Here is a 9,696-nt window from a genome sequence, read left to right as displayed (position 1 = left end):
AAAAAACATGAATACATAAAATGTCTGCAGTCATTCTTTAGAATTCATGATTCACACGCGCCTGGAAACGATAGCTGTGCATAAATTAAAAGGCCAATAACAAAACTTTGGCCTCTAATTATCAAATATGCTCGTTCAAGGTCTCTTAAAGCTCTGAAAATGCTCTGTTTTAATAAATACAAATAAAACTTGACAACATTAAGCGAAAAAAGTCGAAGGCATAAAACCTTTTCAATCATTCTTTGGAGTTCATTGACACGTCAACACAAAAAGGATGCACTTGTAGACAGTGCCGCTAGAGGTTGCTTGATTGCGCTATGGAATACTGTTTCACTAATTAGAGTCTTCCTCCAAATCCAGAATGAATGAATGAATCCCGAAGTTAGTCAATACGCCTTCCGCGGTTCTACATGGCCCCCGAAGTAGGTACCCTAAGAAACAATTCGCGCGTTCCTTCTATGCCCAAAATCCAGCGGTAACACCAATTACTGAATGACATACTCAAAATAGACGTGAAGTTGAACTGTTCCTTTACATATCTGATTAACATAAATGATATACTCTACAAACACACGGAAATCTTTAAAGATATTTCTAAAACTAAACAATATCCGAGCATAGATTAAAGAGGGTAATTTAATATTATCAACTAAGTTGATAACGTAAATATTGGCCACCATCAAGAGTTTAAAAGCTGGCGAATCGAATCGCTGTGACGAAGGGCTGACGCTGGAAACGTCAGCTTTTAAACTCTTTACGGTGGCCAATTGACGCTATCAACTCAGTTGATAATACTAAACTACCCTGTTATACTCTCCGACCGACAGCATCACAGTTTCTCTAAAAACTTACCCCCTTTGTAGACTAAAAAGAAATTTATTTTTTCTTGTGAAGGCTATTAATTCCGCTTAGGGTAAAGTAAAAACGAAAAAAATGAGTAAAAACGAAAAAAAACTTTTCATCTAAAAAAGTAATATGAATTAAAAAAGAAAAAAAAAAGTAAGGGACAAAAATGTTCTGGCAGAGGGGGCACTCGGAGTTGAACCAAGGACCTCTCGATCTGCAGTCGAATGCTCTACCACTGAGCTATACCCCCTCTCATGGGAAAATCATGTAGAAATTAAAATATTTGAACTAATCTATTAAAAATCACTTCCGGTCTCCACGCACATTTCGGAAAGCGGTAAATAAAGTTTGAAAACCGTTGTGCAGAGTTAGTCAGCTAGAATGTATGTAGAAACTACTGTAGTATCTCATGTTGAAAGGGAAAATACCTAAACATGAACATGTAACTTGAAGTAGAATTGCAGAGGAATTTTTCTGTCTTTGATTTTGGGTTAGATAGTAGATTAATGTAAATTCCAATGTCTGGTTGGAAACGGGGTCAGTAAAAGTACGGTTGGATTAAATCTCATATATATGTGACGAAATCAATCGATGTCTATTCATAATAGCTGCATAGATGTTTTGAAACATAATGGTTAGTTTCGGTGATGGAGCATTTACTCGAGCATTTGCGTAATTTGTCATTGTGGTTAAAGACAGTTGTAAAGAACTAAACACCCGTGTATTAGTGTTTTGTTTTTGCCCTTTGGGATTTTTGTCTGTTAGTTAGTCGTGCGTGCAGAATGTATTTTTGCGTGTTAGTCGAGTAATTTATTGTAATATATTCCTCAGTATCTAAAGGACTTGTTAGCCTTTTCGGGTCAGTTTTTTTTTTTCGCTTGCCATTTCCAAGCGATCATTTTTGGCCCTACGAGCATCCAGATATCACATTACAGTTCGTCGCCGCTCCAGTGCAGTTTTTCCCAGCTCCTAACAAATGTAAGTGTCGCTTTGGTCCAACTTTCCGTTGCATTTTAGTTCACTTTGTGACGTTCCTTTCTTTGTTTGTATTTTAGTTTTAACCGCTTTGAACAACCGCAACTACAACATCGTTTCTTAACCCTTTAACTCCCATGAGTGACCAAGGCAGAATTTCTCCTAACAATATCAATACAATATCAATCAGATAAGTGATGAGAATAAAGAAAAATATAAACTTGAGAATAATTGGTTGATCCAATACTAAATTCTTAGAACTATCATTATAAGAATTGTATAGTTGAAAGTAAGGAGAATTACAAATTTGAACTGGGAGTTAAAGGGTTAAATAAAGCACGTTAATACAAGGCTGGAGTGTTTGGAGTGTTTAATGCACTGTTGGAAATTATAACAGTAGAACCTCTAACTCTAACTGGAACAAGATTGATTTACCCTTAGAGATGACCCCATTTCTTCTGTCATGTACTACCAGCTAACTGGAATGTAGTCATCTCATACAGTTCGTTAACTCGGACTAATCTAGCTTTCTCTTTGCTAAAATTTACCCTAGTAAGTTGTACTGAAAGTGGAAAGAAGGGTTGATTAATGACAGAGTGTTAGTTGTTTGACAGCTCTCATTCTTTAATCATGGTTGATATGACTGTTATAAAATTTTTGAAAACCTCATACAGTTAGCTGAACTTCCCAAAGTAGATGTTCTAATAAAAGCTATTATAAAACAAGCTTAATGTATGAAATGGACTGTTGATTTTACAAAAATGGTAAAAACAAGATTCCTTACTAACTATTTACAGGTGAATTGAAATTGTACACCAACTTAGCTAAGTTGAACCACTTTGTTTTCCCTGGGAGTTTGAGTTGTGGGGTTTTACTGTAACTGCCTTGCAGAACTCAGAGGCCAGTGGGAGGGATGGCTGGTGCAGTGTTAGTTAATTAATGGATAGGAGGTGTAACTTTATGCTGTTAGAGGGTGAGTAAAACTAAAAGGGCCACCAAATCACTGATTTTAATAGCAAATGTAGTAATTACCCAAAAAGTGGACACTAAATAAAAATGTCCATTGCTCCTTTTGTATCTGAAGTGTAGCATGGTGTCTTCATATTATGGATGCATGTCTTTGTTCTAACACAGATGTCACTACTGGGATCAAAAGTCTGGTGGCAAGATCTATTGAACTGATAGGAATGTTGGAACCTGTTTAGCTGATAGGATTGTTAAGGGGGAAGGTAATAAATAATGCCATATCAAGACGTAACCTTGGGTCAGAAAAAATCCTTTATTTCAGGGAAGCCTCCCAATGTTCTTGAGCAGCTTTTCCTGATGTCCACATAACAGTTATGAGATGTTCTGTGATAAAGCTCTACAAATTCCTAAATGGTTCTTTTTGGAGTCACTCGATTTAATAAAGAGAATTACCAATGCACAATATTTTTGTGCTGATGTTACATGGATTTTATTTTAGAAAGAATGTGAATTGATATGCCAAATTATTGAATTTACTACTTGGTTAGAGTTTAAGCTTCTGTCCTGACAAAATGGAAGAAAAGGAGGGACGAAGAAAGATGGTAATGGCTTAGCCAGGTTGTCAAAGAAAAAATCATTTTTTGTGAGCAGTGCAGTAAGGAAAAATGGAATCCCTTGTCACAGATTTAAATTTCAGATCAACTATAACCCTTAACTTCCTCCCTCTCTTAGCTCCAGAGAACTTGTAGTTGAAAAAAAAAGTCAATATCATTCTCTATTCATAATTCTGACAATTGCTTGGCTTTTTTTTTTCTGATATGACATCTTTATGTTTCAAAAAACCAAGAATCTATTTTGATTTGATTTTAGTGAGATTTTCATCACCAAGTTTTTCTCAATTCAGAATTATCACAACTATTATGAGCACATATCCACTAAATTTAGAGCAACTGTGGATGGAAATACTTAGTTGAAAAATCTCTTTACGTCAATATTGTAAGCAGCTACCTAGAGTATGCAAGGCAAAAGTGAGTGTTCAGTTATTTTCCTGTTGATTGTTGTGATTTGAAACAGAATGCAACATGTTTATGGAATGGACATTGCTTTTCTTCAACTTTAAGTGACAACATTTAAATGAGGTGTACTGAAATGAATGAAAAATCATCAATTACTAGAACTTAGAAAAATGCAGATCACTGATCAGACAGATATGAATGTTAGAATAATTTTTGCATCATTATTTTGAGACATTAGTAAAGAACAACATGACAAGTAAGATGTTTCTTTTGTATTGACAGTGAAAGCACCATATAGTGTAAAATGTTTTATATCTGTTTTAAGGAAAGGGTACAATTTCATTGAAAATAAAAATAATTTGCGTTTGGCATTACATGTGCACCTTCTCAAAATCCAGTGCAGCTCTGATCAGCTATCCACTTGCTTGTGTGAGAGAAAGTGAACTGTGCTTTTATCCATATTTATTAGCCATGTTCATATAATTTGTTAGTAAATTCAGTTGCTTACATGTAAGGTATATGTTGTTGCAAAGACTTCCCTGGCCTACCCCTAATGACACACAATCTGAGTAGAAGTTAGGTAATGAGAATGAAAGAGAAATGTATTCCTTTCATAACATATGCATTTGTTTTGTGAAGAATAGGACTCGTCCACTGACATTTGACCACCTGTCAGCCAATAGTCAGTGGACAGTTGGCAGACACTAAGCCAACAGTAATCATCAGGTCAGTGCCAGGTGTTGAAATAACTTTATTAGACACCATGTTTACATTTTACAAAACTGAGCAAAGCATACAATTTATGCATGTTCACTTTCAAAACTTGACATAAAACTAACTATAAATGGCTTGAAATTCCTCAAAATGCCACTAAAAGAGTCAAAGGGGTTGTTCATTTCTGTAAGTAAAGAGAACACATCTAGTTTCCATTGGCTTTTCGGCAAAAACATTGGTAGTTATATACAAGGGGGTGACAAGTTTTGAGCTTTCCAAATTGAATGCACTTATTGAGGCTGACGTTACAATGAACAAATGAAATGGGTTTGTATAAGTCAAGAAGGATTTATTTATGGCTGGTAATCTACAGTATGCATGGAATCTGGAAGGTTCTAGACAGCTCTGTTATTTGTACATGGACATTACTCAGTGAAAAGTAACAGCAGGAAAGTGCTCGACATTTAATTCTTTAAAAAGAGGATCTTGTTGTTTTGAAACCTGAGATGCTTTAGTAAAGAAAAGGTTTCTTTTGTTGTTTACTGTAAGTAAATGTTGTCAGAATGTTTGAGAAGTGTTCCCCCAAAGAACTTTAAAGCAAGTAAAAAGTTGGATTTATGAAAGTATTGTAGCTTTATAGGCAAAATAACAATGCTTTAATGATACCAAAGCTCACAAAGAGTGGGTAAATTTGTGTTTACCTTCTACAATTTATACCAAGTGTCACTTTTCCTGAGAAGATTGAGATTCAACCCTTCAGATGAGGTATGTACATAGCCTTGCTTATTAGAATTGTCAAGCAACAGTTATGTCTGAAGAGAGGTGTAAAGACCTTTTTACCAAGGACTTTATGGTCCAAGAAAGAATGTCAACACTCAAAACATGTACTGTAATGGAGTTGGTCATGAAACATATGATTAAAAAATCCAGTTACTAACTGGGAGTGAAAAGTGATCGTAAACAGCTCTGCTAACTTTGAAAAAAGCACTATACAAGACAGCCTTGAATGTATATACCATATTAATGGAATGCCCTCCCTAATCTACCAAAAAGCAGTTTTACTTCAGTTTCTTTAGGATTGTTGTAGACTATTTCATCAAGAGAAAAAATGAATCATGGGTCATCTTCGAATTTTCTGCAAATGATATGCAATGCTCCTAGAACAATTTTCTCTTTGTTAAATAAAATTTTTTTCCTCTCTTCCTATTTTCAAAATGGAATATTTTTTTCTGTAAAGTTTGAAGTTGATGTGGTGAGAAGTATATTTTGTCTTGAGAAATGTTTGGGAGTTTTGAATTGAAGTCTTACCAGGTCAATGATTTGGATAGAATTCCAATTTTTTTTGGCCAAATAATAGATTGAGAGGAACATGTTCACGAACAATTTGTCTGTTAGTGATGTTTAAGTTTTGAATTAAAACTGAAAAGAGCAAACATCATTAAGGTTCTAAAGATGTAACGACTGAAGATATGACACTTGCTTAGCAGATGAAAATTAGTGACGGCAAGACATTTGAAAGAAGTTGTTAGAAATGTAGTATTTAACAGAAACATGTTCAACACCATGAGTAAAAAAACTGGCCATGAGCTTCTGTACATTTTCTATGAAAATTAGTGAGTAAAATATTGTGTATTGATAATACCATGTGGACAGTTTATTTTATTGTCAGCACTAAATTGCAGAATGATGTATGGAAAGTGAGGAGAAGTTACAATTAATGAGCTGAGGTGCATTTGAGGAAGCTAAATTAAATTCCACCAGCAGGTATGTACCTCTCCATGGCCCAAAGAAAGAGAGTAATAGAGAATTGAAATGTGTACAGCTTTAGATGTTACATATTGGATGAAATGTTAAAAATGACAGCTGTGTGCAAGCCATTCCTTCTCCAAAGCAAAAAACAAAGAAATAAACAGCCCAGGCCTTTTTTAGAGAGCTGGGTAAGAATCGAATGCAACTGTTACTCAATTTGCAGAGATGAAATAACTTGTGCACAGAAAATAGGGGTGGCTGATTGGTGAATGAGAGATTGTGATAGAAAGATAACAAGGTGTGTGTTTATGAAATAGTGCAAAATTTGAAATGAGGAAATCCCTTCCTTAGAGGATATTTTGCAGTGTAGAGTCCCGGATAGCCAGGCAGAGGGCAATTGATATTACTGAAAAAAAAGAAGAGGCATAAACAGAAAATGATGAAGTGCGTTAGAATACAAAGTGACTGTTACCTTTTGGCCTGAAAAACGGTGTTTGAAGTAACGCTGAAGTGCTTGATGTTGATAAGTGAGTTGTTTGTAGCCCTTACCCTAAGTAGATTTGATGGAGGGTTGTTTGGGCAGCCTAAGCAGTGAAGAAGCCAGAAGGCGTTTTGCTGGGATATTGATATGGAATGAAGTATACCGTAAGAGCATGGGCAGAGATGCAGTTATGGATAAAAAAAGTAAGCGTAGAGTGCGATGTGTGTTGATATGGAGTGGCCTGACTTGCAAGGAAGAGACTTTTTATGTTTTGATGGTTAGTTGGCGCAGTTGATTAGTGGCAACTATGAGATACGTCAGAAAGCATTGTGACGTCTGGCAGTAGCGCTTAAGTAAAGTGAAGCAAAGATGGCGGAGGGTGGAGGCAATAAATATTGGAGTTTTATTAGAAATGATTTTAGGCCGCCTGGTGACTGAAGGGCATCATAAAGCCTGTTCAGTCCTTAAGCCAAGCACACGGCTCAAAGAAGCGAGTAGTGTTCGGAGCGTGTTTGCCCTAAGGCAGTAGTTGTCAGATGGGGTAAAGACGGTGTGGGCCAGGCGGAGGGTCTTAAAGCAACTCTCTTAAGGAATTTGTGGGCGTAGTGTGTAAGAGTGGTGTAAGCAGAAGTTTACTGGGTTTGTGAGTGGGGCTAAAGCAATGTAGTGGTGTTTAAGCGGGTTGCTTTGAGACTTAAAAGCAAGATGTAAATGTAAAAGGGCGTACCTGTCATCGCCAATTTCTTTTTTTCACTTTATTAAATATGCATGACCTCCTTGTGCTACCTACATTCTTTCTCCACCCAACCACCACAAACATACTTCGCACAAACATACATACTTCGCAAAGCGCGCCAAATCTTCGCCGGGCTATTACTTATAAATCCCAGCATGCACTTGACACACTTGTCTCTTCCCGAAACGAAGATCAAAACGAAGATTAAAACGAAGATCAAAGTGCTCTGTAAACCGCAACAAAGTGCTCTGTAAACCGCAACAAAGTGCTCTGTAAACCGCAACAAAGTGCTCTGTAAACCGCAAAGGCGTGAATTGAAAGAGGACTGAGACGTAATCTTATCTGGTTTAGGCAATAATTTTATCTGGTTTAGGCAGGCCAATTGAAATGATCATGCTGTTACACGTGTTTGAAACATATATCATTTTCGTTTCTGGTTCAAAAGAAAAAGTACCGGTAGGTAATGATGAGATATTCGAAAATCATCAATCTTTGTAGTGTAAAACTTTGGCATTTGAGTAGGTAATCATGATTGTTCTTTAAATATTCAGTGTAATTATTTGTTTAGGTGTTATTACCTGTAATTTGGTCAGTGGCTGGCACCTTTTGTCGCTTCGCTTCGCTTCGCTTCACACGGAAAAAACAGACGACACGAAATGTAATGATCGATTTTGTCCCAAATAAAATAAAAATGTTACTTCGAACGCTTCGGAGTAAGTAACATTTTTAATAAATCTTCAGGGATCGTAATTTGTTCTGTTGTTTCAGTGTGAATAGTCGCACGCCTGCCAGTCACTGAGTCACTGAGTCACTAGCACCGCTTGTTGAGACTAAAAGGAAATAAGAATTGCCAGTATAAGAACAGCCACAAGCAACGGCCACAAGAAAGAATGACAGACTAAACCGGCTGTGTCGCGGTGCAGTTCATTAGGATAAACGTCTTCTTTTGATTACACGCACCACGCACTAAATGAAATAAAATTCCATGTTAACGACTGCGTGCAATTTTGCACAGAAAGTCTATGAATAGCTGCGCTGTCAAAAATGTCTGTGCAGAAAAAACGACCGTTTCAAGAAATGGTCCACTGTTCCGAGCATCAAGCATCGAGCATCGAGCATCCAGCGTCCAGCGTCCAGCGTCCAGCGTCCAGCGTCCAGCGTCCAGCATCCAGCATCCAGCATCCAGCATCCAGCATCCAGCATCCAGCATCCAGCATCCAGCATCCAGCATCCAGCATCCAGCATCCAGCATCGAGCATCGAGCATCGAGCACCGAGCATCGGGCATCGGGCATCGGGCATCGGGCATCGGGCATCGAGCATCTAGCATCTAGCATCTAGCATCTAGCATCTAGCATTAAGCATTAAGCATTAAGCATCAAGCATCAAGCATCAAGCATCAAAAAAAAGTCCTGAGCAATTGATAGTCCTGAGGGACTTTGGCCGAAGGGAAGCGGAAAAGCTCGTAACTGTAATTGATGGAGAAAATTGTCGGAGTGACAATTTTGCTGCAACTGTGGGAGTGACTGCTAAAATCAATCTCCATCGGTGTACCCAAGGGTATACTTGGCCCTCGCTTAGCACATCGAGCCAAAGGTTCGCAAATTCAAAAATAATTAAAGTTATCCATATTGCAGTGACTGGTTAAAACCACCTCCACCTTCACCTCTCTCTATATGTAAGTCAAGTCAACTGGTAAAAAGTCAACGCACAATGTATTTTTTGGTCTTACTACTGGTGTTAAATGCAATCTAAAGTGACGGTTTTCTGTGAAGAGCCTCGTGGAGTTATTCTCGTTTTCAGTCAAACGCGCGGCATGACGAGGGTGTGATATTTTTAGTCACAAGTTTCACAATGGAGAAGTGGCGAACCTTTTTTCTTTGTTTTATATTCTCTTTCGGAGAAAAAAAAAACAAGTCTTCCTTGAACTAATATAGTTTTACGACGGATTCTATCAGTCTTTATTAAAATTATAAAGCTATCAACAGTTCTCCCAAATATTCCCTTTGCAGAAAGCGGACATTGACTTTATGTTTGTTTTAATGTAGCGCGAAAGTAAATTATGGGAGGCGATTGCGCAGCACCTTATGCAACCTAGGAAAATACGATAACTTTCCTGGCGCGAAATTTGATTGCCTACTAATTTGGTAGATGAATTTGACAGCGTCAGTGACGACATTGAATACACGTAACCTGTTGCACAAAAAAAAAACT

General features: G+C 37.3%; 1 long non-coding RNA gene and 1 other non-coding gene across 3 annotated transcripts; one reads left to right on the top strand and one right to left on the bottom strand.

Moving 5' to 3' along the window:
• Window positions 1–1,024: 1,024 nt before the first annotated feature.
• On the bottom strand, window positions 1,025–1,096 carry Trnac-gca (transfer RNA cysteine (anticodon GCA)). Its single transcript has one exon. It is a non-coding gene; the product is annotated as a tRNA-Cys (tRNA).
• A 74-nt stretch (window positions 1,097–1,170) lies between these two features.
• LOC149035934 (uncharacterized) lies at window positions 1,171–4,171 on the top strand. Of its 2 annotated transcripts, none has more exons than XR_016181881.1 (3): window positions 1,171–1,288; window positions 1,678–1,824; window positions 3,110–4,171. It is a non-coding gene; the product is annotated as an uncharacterized LOC149035934 (long non-coding RNA). The 2 variants fall into 2 exon arrangements; XR_016181882.1 differs by lacking the exon at window positions 1,171–1,288 and adding an exon at window positions 2,713–2,794 and having other exon boundaries at window positions 1,686–1,824; window positions 3,110–3,243.
• Window positions 4,172–9,696: the final 5,525 nt, after the last annotated feature.

This window comes from Pocillopora damicornis, chromosome 12, assembly GCF_964200805.1.
Source record: "Pocillopora damicornis chromosome 12, jaPocDami1.2, whole genome shotgun sequence".
In the NCBI taxonomy this organism is placed as follows: domain Eukaryota; kingdom Metazoa; phylum Cnidaria; class Anthozoa; order Scleractinia; family Pocilloporidae; genus Pocillopora; species Pocillopora damicornis.
Note: the sequence above shows the minus strand (reverse complement) of the source record. Positions and strands in the feature narration are given on the sequence as shown.